General features: G+C 33.9%; 1 non-coding gene and 2 pseudogenes across 1 annotated transcript; 2 read left to right on the top strand and 1 right to left on the bottom strand.

Moving 5' to 3' along the window:
* The first annotated feature begins 476 nt into the window (after positions 1-476).
* LOC142616822 (receptor kinase-like protein Xa21) lies at positions 477-9,763 on the top strand (annotated as a pseudogene).
* Positions 9,720-9,828, bottom strand: LOC142618132 (small nucleolar RNA R71). The gene has a single exon (XR_012841182.1). It is a non-coding gene; the product is annotated as a small nucleolar RNA R71 (small nucleolar RNA).
* Positions 9,829-9,886: 58 nt separating this feature from the next.
* Positions 9,887-14,716, top strand: LOC142616821 (uncharacterized; annotated as a pseudogene).
* Positions 14,717-18,411: the final 3,695 nt, after the last annotated feature.

The following is an 18,411-nucleotide window of genomic DNA, read 5'->3' as shown; positions in this document are numbered from 1 at the left end:
AATGCCTTACTTGCTGATATGGCACTGATGTGGCTATTAAAATATTATTTAAAAAAATTATTTAGCATTTTTTAAATGCCACGTTAGCATTTAAAAAAATTTTAAAAGTTACATCAGAAAATTTATAAAAAAGAGAAATTAAATTTTAAAAACCTTAAATCTAATTTAATTAAAATTATTTTTAAAAAAACAAAAATAATTATCCTTTTAATTCTTTTTCTTTTTCTTTTTACCTCATCAGTGATCAGATTTTAAACATCTCTAAACTCTCTCTATCTTTAATTCTCTCTTTCTCTCTTCACCCTCAACGGAATCTCTCTCAGACCCATACTCTCTCAAAATCTCATCTCTGCCAATCTACCAAACTCTCTCTAATTTCAGTGAGGAGGTCACTGCCGTCGAAATCGTTCAAGACTCGTTCAAGATCAGAGTTTGGGTCCGCCGATTCGGTAACTCACCATAGTCGCCAATTCGATATGGCTCTGTTGTACGAAACCCCAATCACCGATTTGGTATTGGAGCCCAAATCAGTGGTTGTGAAGCCGAGATCAATGGTTGTCACACCTATTTCTACCTCACCGTCTCTCTTTTCCTCTCTTTAAGGTTGTTTTGGCAATTTTAGCTTACGATTTTTGTAGATTTGATGTTAAAGCTTTGCTGGTTGCTAGGAAATTTTGGAAGATTTGATTCAGTGGTGGTGCTTTACTGGATGTTGGGTTTCTATTCTTTTGCTTGGATTTGATATTCATGTTCTTTGATTCAGTGGTGGTGATTTGGGGTGTTTTTGTTTGTTTTTCCTATGGGTTTTTCTGTGTATGTTTGCCAAGAAAATTTATGGATTTGAAGGCTAAGGTTTGCTTTGTTGGAGATATAGCTTTGCTGGAGATATGGGTTTGGCGTTTGGTTGAGATCTGGGTTTAGGGTTGGGTTCTTTGCTTGAGATTGATTACAGGGAAGAACAAGAAAGAATAAAATAACGAAAGCAATAAAAATAAAATAAAATAAAAGACAAGAAATACGTTATTTATTTTGTTTTGATGTGTTTGGTTATAAAGAAAGTACAAGAAATACAAAGAAAATTATAAGAAAATAAGGATTAATTTTCTTTGCTATGAATATGAATCTTAGAGATTGGAATAAAAAAAAAATCATTTCAATTAAAAGAAAGTAAATTTTTCATTTAAAAAAAGTAAAAAAAAAAAATTATTTGTTTTCTTAATTTTTTAATTAAAATTGAGGAATTAAAATTTTTATAATTTAAATGCAGACATACCATTAAAAAATGCCAAATCATTTTTTAAATAATATTTTAATGGCCACATCAGCAAGTAGGACATTCCGTCTACCACGTAGGAGGTTTCTGTTAGTGGTTTGATGGAAAGAACCAAAATAGAATCGATTTTCTTTTGTGAGGGATGAAATTTGTACGAAATCAATTTTGGGACCAAAATGGAAATTGACCCAAAATGTAGGGATCAAAAGTGCATTTTTTCCATATAAATATGTTTAAAATTATGGATGTAAGTGAACCAAGCCGTACATAAATAGCTCAAACTTGGATTTATAAAAAACTTAGTCATATTTGTTTGTTTATAAATGAGTCAAACTTAAGCCTTAATTTTAAGCTTGTCTAATAAACAAGTTTTGCCTTAGCCCCCCCCCCCCCCCCCCCCCCCAAAAAAAAAAGTGTACATAAACAGGCTTTTAAACAAGTTTAATAGGGCTTGATAAAATACAAGACAAGTGTAGGCTTGTTTATGGGTATGGTAATGAATTTGTTATGATCTTGAAAAATAAACTCATATCTTATAAACTATTAATCTCACAATAATTACTTTCTTATTTTATATTTGAAATTGGTCAAGAAATACTCATTACTTGAGAATGTTCGTTTTTAGACCCCTGTAAACTAAATTGTTTAACCTAGTTATTTAACCAAGTGAATACTGAGGTTTATTATTCAAATCTAGGTTAAAACAATAAAGTCATATCATGTAAAGCAGCGGAAAATAAAGAACACAATGATATGATCACTTAGGAAAACCAAACCGGTAAAAAACCTGAGGAGGATTTAATCTAACTATCCTGAAGGTAAAAAGTAAATCCACTATAGAGAATCGAAATTTACAATAATACTTAGACCACTAACATCCTATTGCTACCACATGTAGAACTTACTGACACGACCACATACAAGCTCCGAATCCACGAACTCCTTCTTTATTAGACCTTTGCAACACAAGCATCCACACTTGCGATAAAAAACACAAACTCTCCTGTTTGTGACTCCAAGACCACCCTTGAAGGGTTAGATCATCAACACCTTTGATGACTAGAGAAGGCAGCAACTTCTACAACACCGAATCTTGAGATTCTTCAAGGAATAACATTGGTAGAAGATATGAGAGAGCTTTTTGGGTACAAAAACCTAGATACAAAGAAGGCACAATCTTCTCTCTCTGAAAAGCCTTATTAAAAACGTGCATAGAGTTTCCTTTATATACTAGAAGAAGTAGATCTGAAACCCTAATCCTTTTTGGACTTGAACTGCTGTTTGGCCTAATTAAAATTCTGCAGATACGACACTCAATTGATCGAACCTGTCTCTCAATCAATCGAACCCGGCAAATTCTGAAATCTTCTTTTTGTAGCTTACTTGTTCTTGAATCTTGACTTAAATCACCTTGAGCATTGTCTAATAATACCTATAAACTCTAGGATTTATATCTAGACAAGTTTGTGTTCACGATTTGCCAATTGTTCTAAACTTTTAGAACCTAACAGAGGATAATAATAATTTTAGTTAATGTTTACGGCTGGGGTCACACACCACTTCTATTACAAGTATGCTCTTTTTTTCTTTTATATTAATGATGGTAAAGACTAAATGGCAATTAATCAGACTACTTTATCTCCCAATAAAATTTTCTTGGAATCTTGGATTTGGACCGAAAATCACAAAAAATTCTTACACAAAATTTCTTGTCTCCCACGTTATAAATTTGCCACTTTCTTGAGATAAAAAATTGCCAAATAAGCCCTTCTCTTGATAACACACTTCAAATTTGTACCGACTGCTTCTTCAACCATATTATTATTGCCTATAGGGCTTCCCCACTAGTATTCTGCTCCGCCATACTCTTCTTCTTGCATGCATACTTTTATCCAATGGAGTCAATACCGTACCGGCCGGTATAGCCGGAATTTTTTCTACCGGCAACTTGTCCAGTACACAAACATAGCTATTTCATACCGCTTTTTGTACCGGAGCTTACCGGGTTGTACCGGAAAAACCGGGAAAAAAATCGGATACCGGCCGGAAAAAGAATACCGGACGGTAAAAGAAAAACAAGAAAAATGGAAATTTTTTGATTAACAGTAAAAGAAAATACCATGTAACCCACAATACCACCATCATCAGCACTATTTCGAAAGTGTCCAGCCATTCTTCTTCTTCTTCACGCCCATCCCTCCATCCGTCTACCTCTCTCAGTTTGCAGTTTTTATGTTTTAATTTTTGAAAGCTTGTTTCCTTTGTTGTGACTTTTAAGAGTAAAAGAAAGGTAAAGGGCGTTTGCTTTTTATTTTTAACTTGTGGCAGTGTGCCCTTTGACACACCCACGTGAATTGCTATAAAATTGACTCTTTTTTTTTTTTAATAATGCAAAGAAGTTTCAAATAGCATTTTAATAAACTTGTGGCAGTGTGCCCTCTGACACACCCACGTGAATTGTTATAAAATTTTGACTTTTTTTTTTTTCTAATGCAAAGAAGTTTCAAACGGCATTTTAGGTGAAAAAAGTTTTTGTACTGTCATTAAGTGATGTTATTATTATTATTATTATTATTATTATTATTATTATTAAAGAAGTAGGACCATCAATTCCCTATTATTATTAATATTATCTAGTTGAAATTTTAACTAGAGATTAACATATTAGATGAGATAAAGATTTATAAATTTAAACTTTTTAATAAATTATATGAATTTTGGTTATATATATATATATATATATATATATATATAAAATAGCGGTAAATCTGAAACGGTACACCGGTATTGATCGGTACCCGAAATATATCATACCGCTGGCCAAACCGGTACAGCCTCCAGTACGGTATTGACTTTCTTACTTTTATCCTTCTCTTATGGTGTGGCTTGCTAGTCACCTTTGTGGTTGGAGGAAATAATGAGACAAACCGCTTGGCTTTGCTTGAGTTCAGAGCCAAGATCATATATGATCCTTTGGGGGTTATGACATCTTGGAATGACATCATCCACTTTTGCCAATGGCGAGGGGTTACTTGTGGTCGTCAACATCAAAGGGTCATTATGTTGGACCTGCAATCTTCGAAATTGGTAGGCTCTATATCACCACATGTTGGAAATTTAAGTTTTTTAAGAAATCTAATTCTCCAAAACAACAGCTTTCATTATGAAATCCCTCAAGAAATTGGTCGTTTACACAAATTGCAATCCTTATTGCTACATAATAACACACTTAGTGTGTGTTTGAATACCGTTTATTTTGCTGAAAATTGAAATCTAAGAACAATAAATAAAAAAAAAATACTGTTCATGCTTGAAAGTACTATGTATATGCCTGATTGTACTGTTCATGTCCCATGAACAATGCAAGAGGCGCTGGAATTAAAAAAAAAAAAAAAGAATCAGCCAGACGCAGACATAGGAAGCGCAAAACATGCTTCCCAAACACACCCTTAGTGGCAAAATTCCTAACAATTTATCTAGTCGTACCAACCTCGGAGTCCTTCATTTTAGTTACAACCTTTTGGTCAGGAAATCCCTGCAACTTTTGGCACTTTGTCAAAACTCCATGTCTTTTCTTTTTCCAAAAATAAACTGACAGGAAGTATCCTACCTTCTCTTGGAAACTTATCATTTCTAGAGATATTTTATTCACATGTAATAATTTCGGTGGGATTATCCCTTACTCTTTTGGCCAATTGACCAAAATTTTACATTTTAGTGTGTTTGGAAATAGCTAATCTGGAACAATTCCTTCCTCAATGTTCAATCTATCTTCATCAGTACTCTTTGATTTAGAATTCAACCAAACCCAAGGGCGTCTTCCGTCGAACATAGGTATCACTCTATCAAATATGGAATATTTATCCATTTCTTATAATCAATTTGCTGGATCTATTCCCATTTCAATATCTAATGCCTCAAATCTAAATGCACTTGCATTGGATGGTAACAAATTTAGTGGAAAAGTTCCATCTATGGAGAAGCTGTACAAAATGGCATTTCTTTTAATTGACCAAAACAACCTTAGAAATGGAGGGGCTAATGACTTGAGTTTTCTATGTTCTCTGACAAATGCCACCAATTTGACCTAGCTACATATAGATGTGAATAAGTTTGGGAGAGAGTTGCCCAAGTGCATTGGCAATTTCTCAACTACTCTAAACTCATTAATTCTAGGTCATAATAAAATATTTAAAAATATTCCAATAGAGATAGGGAATTTGATCAACTTGGAGAGACTCAACATTGAGCAAAAGAAATTATCAGGTAATATTCCGTTTGAAATTGGAAAACTTTAGAAGTTAAAAATTTTGTTATTAAATACAAATAATTTGTATGGAAGCATTCCATCATCTATTGGAAATTTAACTTTCTTGATAAAATTGAATTTATACAAGAATGATCTCCAAGGTAACATCCCTTTAAGTCTAAGCAACTGACAAAATTTGATTTATTTGGATCTTGCTAATAACAAGCTTAGTGGTTCGCTATCGCCACCAATCATTGGTCTCTCATTCTCAACATTTTTTATAAATTTATCGACCAATCAATTTACTGGTGTGCTTTCCATGGAAGTTGGAAAATTTGAAAATCTAGAAATATTAGATATTTCCAAAATATGTTGGTTGGGAAAATTCCAACAAGTCTTGGAAGTTGTATAAAACTGGAATATCTACTGATGGGAAGAAACCACTTTCAAGGGATCATGCCTCTATCTTTGGAATCATTAAAAGATCTTTAATATCTAGATTTTTCCAACAATAATTTTTCAGGCCAAATTCCAAAAATTTTGGACCACTTTGTCTTTTTGCAATATTTAGATCTATCCAACAACCATTTTGAGGGTAAGGTACCAACGGAGGGAGTTTTCAAGAATACCAGTGCAACGTTTATTAAGGGAAATGGAAAGCTTTGTGGGGGTACACATAAGTTTAAGCTTCCTAAATGCAATTTTGAAAAACCTAAAAAGAGGAAGTTGAACCTTACATTGAAGTTAATGATCTCTATCTTTTCTGGACTTATTGGAGTTTCTGTGATTCAGTTACTTCGACATCATTTTTCTTTAAGAAAGAAAAGAAAAGAAAAAGGCCTCAAGTGACGTAGGAAATTTGCTTTTGAATTTGTCTTTCCAAAGTCTCCTAAATGCAACCAATGGGTTCTCTTCTACCAATTTAATAGGTGTGGGTAGTTTCGGGTCCGTGTATAAAGGAATTCTTGATGAAGGTAGATGTACAATTGCAATCAAGGTGCTTGACCTTTTGCGTTATGGAGCTTCCAACAATTTCAAAAGTAGAGTGTGAGGCTCTATGAAATATTAGACATCAAAATCTTGTAAAGGTGCTCACATCATGTTCTAGCATTGACTATCAAGGTCATGATTTTAAGGCTTCGGTAATGGAGTTCTTGGAAAATGGCAACCTAGATGAGTGGCTACATCCAACTCCAAGAATAAATGAAACTCTTGAGGAACCAAGGAGTTTGAGTCTTCTTCAAAGATTGAATATTGCCATTGATGTTTCTAATGCATTGGATTATCTTCATCATCATTGCCAAACTCCAATTGTTCATTGCAACCTCAAGCCTAGTAATATTCTTCTTGATGCTGAATTGATTGGACATGTAGGTGATTTTGGCCTAGGAAGAGTTCTTTCTGGTGCAATCCAAGATTCTTCTCATAACCAATCAAGCTCCATCGGGATAAGAGGAACAACTGGTTATACTCCTCTAGGTAAATATCATTGTCATTTCTTATATTTAATTGTTTTTCTTTTCCCATAATATTCTATTATATTATAAAGCCTTAAAGGGACAATTTTAACATGGATGTACTGTAGCCAGAAGAACGAATTTTATATAACTAATTTTCTATGTATCTTAAATCTTTTTCTTATTAAATGCCATTGAAAGTTCTCCTATTAATACCAATGGGTTATGTATCTTCTCCTCCATCTGACACAAAACAAATGTTCACATCACATATATGTTAACTGTAATTGCAGAGTATGGAGTGGGGAATGAAGTCTCCACTTATGGTGATGTCTATAGTTACGGTATATTATTGTTAGATATGTTCATAGGAAAAAGACCTATTGATAACATTTTCCAAGATAGCTTGAACCTTCATAACTTTGCTAAAGCAGCTTTCACTACACCAAAAAAAAAAAAACACAGGTCCTATAGCCACGTTTTTTGCCTTTTTTTTAAGCCGCGTTTTCAACCGTGGCCCAAAACTCGTAACTATAGATCCTACCCTTCTTTGTGATAGAGAAGAAGGGGAGACGAAGGTAAATGACATAACTCATAATAAGAGCCAAAATGGAAGTCCAAAAATTCAAGAATGCTTGACTTTTAAACTTGGAATTGGAGTAGCTTTTTCAGTTGAATTTCCAAGTGAAAGGATGAACATGGGTGCTATTATAATTGAGCTACATGCAATTCGAAAGAAACTTCTTGGAAGTAATATTCGCAGACAAAGGCTTGAAGCCATAGGTAACTTTTGTGTCTTGCTAGGTGTTGGTGCAAACACAATAATAATGGAAATAACACAACGAGAAACTGAATAATTCTTCTAAATATTATTAATTTAAAGTGAAAATTACACAACACTATTTGGACTAAGGTGCGACACTCGTTCTCTTTAAACAGATTCAAGCCCTTGGTTGGCTAAACTTTGTAACCAGTGTAGACCTTCTCTAACTTGTCTCCCCTAGCATACAATATCCCAACAAGTTTCGTATAGCTAGAACAACCTCTGCACAAAGTGTTCAAGTCCAAAGCTCCACCAAAAAGAACGCCCTTCCTTGCCAAGAATCTCTCTATTTTTTTTAGTGTATATTTGCAATAACTTGGATTGGGTCTGGATGAGTCTATTTGTAGGCTCAATGGGTCTCACGAAATTACTACCCAAATTAATATGAGAAATTAGAAATGGGTGTTACAAGATTAATTGCTAGATATTAATCTGATGGGCTGGAGTTACAAAATTAATAGTGAGATAAGGAGTTTCTAAAGAATGAAAAGTCCCAAACGGATAGTCCATTAAGTGGGTTAATGGCTCTTCATTTTCCATAATAAAAATGGAGTATTAATGCGGGCCATTTACTCACCAACGGACATGATAATTATTCTGAATGGGCTGTCAAGTAGGAGGATCTAAGAGGCTGATTCATTTCCATTTTTGACATCTCCACTCTTCACCTCCCCTTTGCACACGTATCTAGCCCAATATCTGAGTCAATTCATATTAGTCCATTAATTACCACAATTAAAAAGAACAAAATAACATTTCTCCCTTTCAATGAGGGATTAAATATTTTCACTAACTTCTTATCTTCCATATTCACTCCCACATTTTTACATTTATGTTGTAAAATTTATTCATTTTAATTAATTAATATTAAAATGCTCCAACATTAGGCATTATAATTTGGTAGGACATCCATATAGTAATTAGAAGACACGTGTCTTTATATTAGTATTCTCAATTTTTTATTTTGGCAAAGGAAAAAAGATAACTATTAATTAAAATATGATTAAAATTTTAACTTACAAATTAAGTTATTGATAATTGCTATCTTTTGAATTTTTTTCATTTTAGGGAAAACGTCATTGAGTATAGTATCATTTTCTGAAGTCCAAAGCTTATTATTTACAATATTGAAATTATCTTCCTTCACTACAGGTGCACAAGGATGATGGCTTATTCACATGGTTGTTATCATGATTTTTAGCTTATGATATATAAGATTGGAGAAAATTGTAACCAATCTTATTGCTTCCCTGTTGTAGTCATGTATTTTTGTTTTCTTCTGTATCAAGTATGTAAAATTTTTATTATTAATAAACTTTGTGTTTTAATGTACTATTGAAGATCTTATAGCTAAAGCTTTATCTTTTTCTTTATCTTTATCCTTTTTTTTTTTTTTTTGAGAAATTTATAGCTAAACAACTATTCATAATATTGACCCTATTGAATTACAATCTTGAGAAATTTCAGGGCTGATATATGAAGACTAAATTTTTACATGATAAAGATAATCGTCTTACTAGTTTTGATTATTCATCCACAATGGGAGAAACAGGATATGATTCAAAAAATCTTAGGGAGTTGTTCTCACCCATAACCACCAACCCTCCATCTTGCATAGTATTGCCTGCAACTACTACTGCACATTTCGAGTTAAAGCCACAGATAATCCATCTTCTTCCTACTTTTCATGGGTTGGATAGAGAAAATCCTTATATGCATGGGAAGGATTCCTTGAGATTTGTGCTACTTGTAAGTTCCAGAATTTCACTGATGACTCTGTTCGCTTGCGTTTATTCCCTTTTTCCTTGAATGATAAGGCAAAAGCATGGCTTAATTCATTGTCACCTGGATCTATCACTTCATGGGAACTATTGGTCACAAAATTCCTCTCTAAATTTTTTCTAATGGCCAAGACTAATGCTTTAAGGAGAGAAATTGCAGATTTTTATCAAGATGAATAAGAGAAATTTTATGAGAGTTGGGAGAGATTTAAGGACTTGATCTTAAAGTGTCCCCATCATGGTTTTGAAACATGGAGACTAGTACAATATTTTTATAATGGTTTGACTCAGAAAAATCGTAACATGGTTGAGTCCATGAATGGTGGTGGATTTTTTATTCTTGTAGATGATGAGGCATACAAATTTCTTGAGAATTTTTCTGAAAGTTCACAACAATGAGATTTTTCCAACCGTAAAGAGAGATATGCCCCTGCAATTAAGAAAGGAGGATTGTATGAAGTTAGTGAAGATTTAGACATAAAAACTAGGTTGGACAATCTCACTCGTAAGGTTGAGGCTTTAGCTTTAGGTAGATGGATGAATTCTGTCAATCAAGTTCAAAGTGAAACATGTTCTATTTGTGTAAGTCCTATGCATACAACACAAATGTGTCCTTCCGCAGTTGGGTACCCTGATTTTTATACTGAGCAAGCAAATGCACTTAATAATTATGGAAAACCATTTGCTAGTCCATTTTCAGAGACATACAATCCAATTGGAGGAACCATCCTAATTTCTCATGGAGGCAAAATCAGCCTCCCACAAATGTAGGTGGACAACAAGTGCATCAACAAAGTCAATTTCATCCACCTACTCAAGCATATCCTCCCATTCCTCAATCAACTCCTCAGTTTGTAGCACCACCAAGACAACAACCATCTTTGGAGGAGTCTCTCAAAACTTTTATGCAATCAACTAGCCAAGCCATTCAAGAGATGAAAAGCTCCACCCATTTGAATACTCAAGCTATTTCAAAGTTGGAAAATCAAGTTGGCCAGTTAGCAACCCAAGTTGAAGAGAGGGAAAAAGGAAAGTTTCCTAGTCAACCTATACCTAACCCAAAAGGACAGTATGCCATCAATGGTTCTTCTAGTTCTACTCATGGACACGAACATGTTCAGTCTATTACTACCCTTAGGTCAGGTAAGCAAGTTGATAATCAAGTGAAAATGCCAGAAGTGGAGGATGATGAAAATATTGTGTTAAAGGAAAAAGGTACTCATAGTTCACATGATGATCATGGAGAAAAGAAGGACAACCCACCCGCCACTCCAATTCATGATCTTAGTTCTCCCCTTGATAAGAGGTTTGTTCCTAAAGCTCCATTTCCTCAAAGGTTAATCAGTCCTCAGAAAAGTGCACAATTTGGAGACATTTTAGAGATTTTTAAGCAAGTGCAAATAAACATTCCATTTCTTGATGCAATTCAGCAAGTTCCTGCTTATGCCAAGTTTCTAAAAGATCTTGTGACAATGGAGAGAAAGAAAAATGTCCCTAAAAATACATTTTTGACAGAACAAGTCAGTTCAATTATTCAAAATAAATATCCAATGAAATGTAAGGACCCAAGATCTCCTACAATTTCATGCAAGATTGGGGATCATCTCATTGAGCGAGCTTTGCTACATTTGAGGGCAAGTGTGAACTTATTGCCATATTCAATATACTTACAACTAGGTTTGGGGGAGTTAAAACCAACAACCATGACACTTCAATTAGCTGATAGGTCAGTGAAAATCCCTAGAGGTATTGTTGAGGATGTGTTGATTAAAGTGGATGCATTCTATTTTCTTGTTGATTTTGTTGTGTTAGACACTAAGCCTGCTCTAAATGCCAGTACACAAATCCATGTCATTTTGGGTCACCCTTTCTTAGCCACATCCAATGCTTTGATCAATTGTCGGAGTGGTGTAATGAAGATTTCTTTTAGGAATATGACCGTTGAGCTTAATATCTTCCACATAAGTAAACAAGTGCTAGACAATGAGGATATCTGTGAGGTTGACATGATTGAGAGTCTAGTCCATGATACTTTCCTACAATCGAGTTATGAGGATCCTCTAGAGGCTTGCTTAAATATTTTTGGTTGCAATTTTGATATTGAGCACTTAATTGAAGAGGTCAATGCATTGTTAGATTCTGTTCCTCTCTTAAGTACTGATAGTCGGCAACCAAAAGTGATCCCTCTTCCACTTTCTTCATCCCTACCTCCATCTGCTGTGGAACTACCAAAGTTGGAGTTGAAACCATTACCTGACACACTTAAGTATGCCTTTTTAGGTTCTTCTGAGACCTTACATGTCATTATAGCTTCAGATTCGGATGACCTTAGGGAACGCCAATTGATAAGTGTACTTCAAGAGCATAAGGAAGCTATAGGTTGGTCAATTGCTGATATCAAAGGTATTAGTCCATCTATGGTTATGTGTAGAATTCATTTGGAAGAGAATGCTAAAGCTTCACATGAACCGCAAAGACGTCTAAACCCTATAATGCAAGAGGTAGTAAGAGCTGAAGTTTGGAAACTTTTGGATGTGGGTATTATTTACCCAATTTCTGATAGTAATTGGGTGAGTCCAGTTCAAGTTGTACCAAAGAAATCTGGCATAACAATTGTCAAGAATGAGGATGATCAGTTAGTCCCAACTCGTGTGCAAACGAGATGGAGAGTATGCATTGATTATCGTAAGTTGAATGCCATGACAAGAAAAGATCATTTCCTCTTCCTTTTATAGACCAAATGTTGGAAAGGTTAGCTGGTCATGCTTATTATTGTTTTCTTGATGGATATTCTGGATATAATCAAATTCCCATTGCACCAAAAGATTAAGAAAAGACTACCTGCACTTGCCCTTTTGGAACATTTGCCTACCGTCGCATGCCATTTGGTTTATGTAATGCTCCTGGTACATTTTAGAGGTGCATGATTAGTATTTTTTCTGATATGGTGGGACGATTTTTGGAGGTATTTATGGATGACTTTTCAGTATTTGGGTCCACTTTTGAAGAATGCTTGCACCACTTATCCTTAGTGTTAGTGCGGTGTAAGGAGAAGAATCTTGTTCTTAATTGGGAGAAATGTCATTTTATGGTGAGAAAGGGAATTGTTCTTGGGCATGTCATATCAGAAACTGGTATTAAGGTTGATAAGGCCAAAATAGATTTGATTTCTAACCTTCCACCTCCTCGATCTGTTAAGGAAATTAGATCATTTTTGGGTCATGCAGGATTCTATCGAAGGTTCATCAAGGATTTTAGTAAAATCTCAAGGCCCTTATGCAACTTACTTGCCAAAGATGCCCCATTTGTGTTTGATGATGAGTGTCTCCATGCATTTCAGAGACTAAAATTTGAGTTGACTTCTGCACCTATCATTCAACCACCTGATTGGAAAGTGCCTTTTGAGATTATGTGTGATGCCTCTAATTATGCAATTGGTGTTGTTTTAGGACAGTGGGTTGGCAAGGTTCCCCATGTGATTTATTATGCTAGTAAGACTCTAAATGATGCTGAAATGAACTACTCTACAACAGAAAAGAAGTTGTTAGCAATTGTTTTTGCCTTGGATAAATTTAGGTCCTATTTGTTGGGGTCTAAGGTCTTAATTTATTCGGATCATGCTGCACTGAAGTATATTTTCTCCAAAAAAGATGCTAAAGCTCGACTTATCCAATGGATTTTATTGTTACAAGAATTTGATTTTGAGATTCAGGATAAGAAGGGAACCGATGATGTAGTAGCTAACCAATTGTCTAGATTAATTGTTGAGCACACTGATGATAGTTTACCTATTCTTGAATCTTTCCTTGATGAGCAGTTGCTACATGTATCCCAAAGACCTTGGCATGCTGATATTGCAAACTATCTTGTCACTAATCAAATGCCTTCGCATTAGACTAAACAAGATAGGTCTAAATTTCTGGCTGAGGTAAGGTATTTCTTTTGGGATGATCCATACTTGTTTAGTACTATTCTGATCAAATAATTAGGAGATGCATATCTGAAAGTGACCAACAAAATGTTATATCCTTTTGTCATGATCATGCTTGTGGAGGTCACTTTAGTTCAAGAAAGACTGCTGCCAAGATTTTGCAATGTGGATTTTATTGGCCTTCCATTTTTCGTGATTCCCATGCATATTGTTCAACTTGTGAGAGATGCCAAAAGTTGGGGAGTATTGGAAAAAGAAATATGATGCCATTGAACCCTATTTTGATTGTTGAGGTATTTGATGTTTGGGGTATTGATTTCATGGGTCCCTTTCCTAATTCTTTTGGTAACTTATACATCCTTGTTGCTGTTGATTATGTTTCTAAGTGGGTTGAGGCCATTGCGTGTAGAACTAATGACCACAAGGTTGTAGTCAAGTTTTTGAGAGAGAATGTGTTTGCACGGTTTGGTAAACCACGTGCCATTATTAGTGATGGAGGAAAGCACTTTTACAATAGAGTTTTTGAGCAACTAATGAAGAAATATGGTATCACTCATAAGGTTGCAACACCTTATCACCCACAGACAAGTGGTCAAGTAGAGATATCTAATAGGGAAATCAAGAGAATATTGGAGAAAACAGTTAACCCTACTCGGAAAGATTGGTCTTTAAGACTTAATGATGCACTATGGGCATACCGTACAGCCTTTAAGACTCCCATTGGAATGTCTCCCTATCGAATTGTGTATGGTAAGGCTTGTCACCTCCCTGTTGAGTTAGAGCATAGAGCTTATTGGGCTATTAAGCGGTTGAATTTTGATCTTGACAAAGCAGGTGCTGAAAGGAAACTCCAAATCAATGAGTTAGAGGAAATTCACAATGATGCATACAATTGTGCCAAATCGTATAAGGACCGAATGAAAAGGGTTCATGATAAAAACATCTTGAGAAAATCATTTGAACCCGGTCAGAAAGTTCTTCTTTATAATTCTCGTTTGCATCTCTTCCTTAAAAAGTTACGATCTCGATGGACTGGTCCATTCATAGTTCGAACTGTTTATCCCCATGGTGCTATTGAGATTGAGAATCCTAAAAATGGTGATATGTTTAAAGTTAATGGCCAACATTTGAAACCATTTTTAGAACTTGAGCCTCCAGAAGTTGAAGAAGTCCTCTTGGATGATCCCGTTTATCAAGACTGATCCCAGTTGTGCTTATCGGGTTTGCAATTTTTTTTTCTTTCTTTCTTTTTCTCTTGTTTATTTTATGTTTCTAGATTAGACTTTGTGTTTATTTTCTTGTTTAGTTTTATTCTCTTTTGTTCTAGCTGATATTGGACAGAAATTAAAATTTATAACAATCAGCTTGATCAAGGTACGTCTCCTCCTTCTCCTTACCTTACTTGGTTCTCTTGTTGCATATTAATATTTTGCTCTCTTTTTATTCAAGACATATATTTGAGAGTATCATTTTTAACATTGAGGACAATGTTTGGTTTAGGTTTGGGGGGATGTACATAGATTTCTATCTTTCTGTTGTGTTTTGTTTAGTCTAAAAAAAAAATCTTTTGCCTAGCTTGAAGTTTATGTTTTAAGTTTGTTATACTACTCCTGCTTCAAGAATTTCATTGCTTTCAGGCTCAATTTATTGCACGTGCACGTAACCACTCAGACACAACTTGTTGTTGAAGGGTAAAAATCATTAAAAAATCTTGATGATAACAATGTGGAGACTGTAACCCCTGTGAGTTTTGAGCCAATCATTATTTTTGGAGGGTTATTTATTGTTTCTAATCTTAAATCTTTTGAAGTCATTGATGTTGAATGAACTATACTAGTCTTTGAGAGATGTGATTAGGCCATTTTTGTCTACTTTGAGCCATATATGTGTTTTTCTTTTTCTTTCTTGATACATTATCACTAGTCACCCCGTTGAGCCTTTTAATTAGCCTTTTTTTCTTAAAGCCCTTATCCATAGTGTTTCAAGATGGAATTTGATCAGTATGTTTCAATGTGGTGGTTTGTGCGAGAATTCAAAGAAGAAAGAAAAAAAGAAGTCAAAGAAAAAAAAAAAAAAAAAAGAGAATTCAAAGAAAAAAAAAAAGACGAAAAGTGTCAAAAAGAAGAAAATAAAAAAGGGTTCTCATCAAATTTTGAGAAGTAAGATGTAAGGAAGGAGTACTGCTTTGAAGAAGAAGAGCTGAAAAAAAAAGTGTTCAATGGAAATTCCAAAAAGTATCAAGATTTCGACTGATCTTGAAAACACTTCTTATATTTACCTTCACCAATTTTTATTTCATTCACTTTGCTTTTACCCTGCATTATGTCCTAATAAAGTCCTTATTTGATCTTGAAGATTGTATAGTTCAGATATTGATATGACTAAGAAGAAAAAGGTGTGGTATAAATATTTTTGGCATCCTTTCATGAGACTACTTGTTCTTTCTTGATTAAGCGTTTTTCATGTGATTTATATGTGAGGTGTTTGATTTTGTTTACATTATTCCGCTCACATATATTGTTGAGAGTGTTACGCCCCATTTCAGAGCGATTTCATTTGTTGAGTGATAACACCAGAAAGATTTAAGTTGAAGCATACTTTCAAATAGAGATTCGAGTCAAGTTTATTCTAAAACTAAGAGTATGTTTAGGTTGGCTACCACTTTTCACTCACATTGAGTTTTGATGGCATGAGAAATTTCTTTAGCATTTGAAGTGTTTTTGAACTTGAACTAATCGTCTTTGCAAAAGGCAATTGAAAAAAAAAATTGTTTGATTTTCTTTGTTTATTTTTATATTTTAGTATTCATTCTCAGAATTTTGTGGGTATATTATCTGTAAACCCTCACGAGACTACAACTCGTCCACTAGTGTAAGTTAGGAGTTTAAAGGCTTGTTGCATATGCTAAATGCAATCAAAAATTACAGCGAAAGTGGATTAGTTAGGATTTCCTTTTTCTTTGTTTTGTTTTACTCTTTATCTGTTTTGCTCGAGGACTAGCAAAATGTAGGTTTGGGGGTATTTGATTAACATGAAATATATACAATAAATTACTCTCATATTTGCATTTGCAGCTGCACATTTATGTTTTTTTTTTTACTGATTATAAAGAATCTTTGTTTTGTAGATGATAAAGGTTTTACATGATAAAGGGAATTAATGAAAGAGAAGGAATAGAAAGATCATTGAAGAAGCAATTCACGTGGAAGTTAAATGCTGCAAGGTGGGCCCAAAGTCAAGCCAAACTTCGAAGAGATCCAGTGAAGCAAAGTAAAAGAAAAGAGAAGAATCAAAGAAAGCCCAATCCAAGAGTGATGTGTAGAAAGAATAAAAGAAAAGAAAGATTGAAAATTAAAGAATGAGAAGTGAGGCCCAATTCTAATGTCCTGGACGTGTGGCCTACAACTAATTAAAAAAGTCCTTGTTCGACTTGTACTAGGAATGTGTCAGGCGGCTTCTCTCTTTTAAGTGCTATAGGTCGGTCTTGTGTGATATAAATACGAGCAAAAAATAAAAAATAAGGGACGGCGAGGGCTGGAACTGAAAGTGCAGCAGCAACACGCAATTCTTTTATGCTTTTTCTTTGGCACTGTGACTATTTCTTTTTTTATTTTATGGTCTAGTTTAATGTTTAGTATTTTATTCTTGTGTTTTATTTTAATTACTATGAGTAGCTAAATTTATAATTAGGGTTGAAGATGAAACCTTGTTAAGGATTATTAGTAATATTTATGTGATTTGATTTTTCCCATAATAATTGTTCTTTAATGATTTAAATTGTTGTTGCTTCACATCAATTAACTGAGATGAGATTCTAGATATGAGTTCAATCACGTTTTTCTCATGATTTTTTCTTAATTAATTGAATGCTTGGTTTATTAATTCTTGATTATAAAATTGGATATCACTTGTGATTTATGTGTCAATGGATACAATTTATGATTTTATTTTTAGAATTGGATATATCTTGTGATTTGTTTGGCTATAGATACAATTGATAATTTGATTTTATACTTAAGAAGCGAAGAAGAACATGCTTTTGAATTTTTAAAATAGGGATTTTAATGAGAATATTTTCCATGATAGCAAGATTGATTTTTAGATTATCATGTAGTGAGTTGGGAAAAATTAATGATCATAAATATATGCTGATATGACTTACAAGGCAGATTCTAAAATCTTAATTCATTTCCCTTGATTGTTTACATCTTTTTGTTACTTTATATCTTTTGCTTAGTCTAACTATTTTCTTAATTTGATTATTTGCTTAGTTTATTTAATTTCAAAACAACCAATTTTTATTAAACTAGATTAGGATTAATTTGGTTAAGATTTAATTAATTTTCCTACGTTCATTCAAGTCCCTGTGGGTTCGACCTTATTCTTGTCAAACTATTCTTCGGTACGGTTCGTACACTTGCGAGTATTTTAAAATTTCTCAACACATTGCATAATATTCATGCATTTCATTCTAGGTTTTTGTTTGTTATTGTCAAAAAAAAAAATAATAATAATAAAAAGGAAAGGGGGAAGCAAAGTGTGTTTTGCATTTTTTTTCTTGGTTTTGAAAACAAGGTTGGTCAATTTATTTTAACATAACATGTCTATGTATTGTGTTTAGCTTGAATGAGCTTATTTCTTGCACTTTACAAGATAAAGCTTTGTAGTGCATGTTGTGTGGGAAGATGTTTGTAGTTTTTGACTGCTTTGTCGTGATCTTGAAGTCACAAGTCTTTGACTGTCAGACTTGAACCTTTTAAGAAAGACATAAATAACCATCTCACCACTGTTCACTAGCCAATTATGAACACCTTAGTGCATATCGTAAGATTTTGTGCTCGAGAAAGTGTAGCACATGCACATAAAGAACATAAGGTGTAGCCTCGGTTTCTAAAAT

This window comes from Castanea sativa, chromosome 11 (assembly GCF_040712315.1).
Source record: "Castanea sativa cultivar Marrone di Chiusa Pesio chromosome 11, ASM4071231v1".
NCBI lineage: Eukaryota > Viridiplantae > Streptophyta > Magnoliopsida > Fagales > Fagaceae > Castanea > Castanea sativa.
The sequence above is the reverse complement of the archived record's forward strand: the minus strand, read 5'-3'. Positions and strand labels throughout refer to the sequence as shown.